The 1,071-nt window shown below is 57.9% G+C and overlaps 1 protein-coding gene across 1 annotated transcript in view; it reads left to right on the top strand.

Moving 5' to 3' along the window:
- The first annotated feature begins 703 nt into the window (after positions 1-703).
- The window catches only part of LOC108238764 (hippocalcin-like protein 1), a 50,278-nt gene continuing 49,910 nt past the window's right edge, over positions 704-1,071 (top strand). The window contains exon 1 of the mRNA XM_017421061.3: positions 704-1,064. The gene's annotated coding sequence lies outside the window, so the exon portion shown is untranslated. The remainder of the gene's footprint in view (positions 1,065-1,071) is intronic.

The following is a 1,071-nucleotide window of genomic DNA, read 5'->3' as shown; positions in this document are numbered from 1 at the left end:
GAGCTTCAAGCTCAGAAGAACTGCCAACTGATCGCAACCTAAGTGCGCACGTACAAGCGCTTCCTCTTCCAGGCACAGTAAATTGCGTTTTCCCGTTTAACACAGCCGGGAGACTCGAAAACCTTCCACTCTGAGACCTGGATTTAAAACGATTCTGCGCCAGAGAGGATCCAATCACTGTTGTCGTGTAGACGAACGACCCAAACGCAACGGAACTGCTTCCCGGTTTAAAACGGTGTGGCGTAAAACCGGACCCTACACGAAAAACCGGGGTGTCCTGCGATGTGACCTGTGCCCCGGCGTGGCTTTATGTCCAGCTACGCCCCTGGCTCTTTTATTGGCATTTTAGTGACTCTGGATTGCAAAGGTTGCAGAAGCCCCGAGCTGCACCTTGTGATTTAACACTGGACGAGGAACAGTGTCACCAGTCGGCAGCGTATAACCCAGGCTGCCTGACAGTTTACACAGAGTGGGGCGTTTTGTTTTCTGCTCCTCTCCTGCCGCGGACAGAAATGAATGAGTCAGTGTGCTGTGATCCGCGGAGCCACACATCCGTCAGGGAAACGGGGCGGGAGAGGGCCGGAGGAGGAGGGTCCGTGCGCATCGGCGGTGCCAATGGGCGCAGGGCTATCTAATTAAACCCCTACCACGTAATCCAGACCCCCCCCTCCCCCCCTCATTTAAATCCACTCCACTGGCGCACATCACTTTAAACCCGGTCGAGCTGTCCCGGTGTGTGCCCGTGGAGGAGAGGAAGCATCCCGCAGCAGCAGCAGCAGCAGCATCAGCAGCATCACGGCTGCACGGTCTGCTTCAGCTCAGGGGACACACACTTAGATATCAGCGAGCAGAGCAGGGGAGCGTGTGTGTGTGTGTGTGCGTGCGTGTGATCAGAAGAAGCGGTGGGTCAAACCACAAAGAGATCCGCTCTGCAAGGTTATCCATCCCCGGAGCTCCGGAGGCGCAAGGAAGGAGCGGCGCGGTGCGTCTCTAACCCGGCCGTCCTGCAGCCGCAGCGGGGACCCCCACCTCCCCCCCTCCGCTCCGGAGCCGACCTACAACCGGTAAGGA

The sequence above is a fragment of the Kryptolebias marmoratus genome, linkage group LG5 (genome assembly GCF_001649575.2).
Source record: "Kryptolebias marmoratus isolate JLee-2015 linkage group LG5, ASM164957v2, whole genome shotgun sequence".
In the NCBI taxonomy this organism is placed as follows: domain Eukaryota; kingdom Metazoa; phylum Chordata; class Actinopteri; order Cyprinodontiformes; family Rivulidae; genus Kryptolebias; species Kryptolebias marmoratus.
This window is presented reverse-complemented; position numbering and strand designations above follow the sequence as displayed.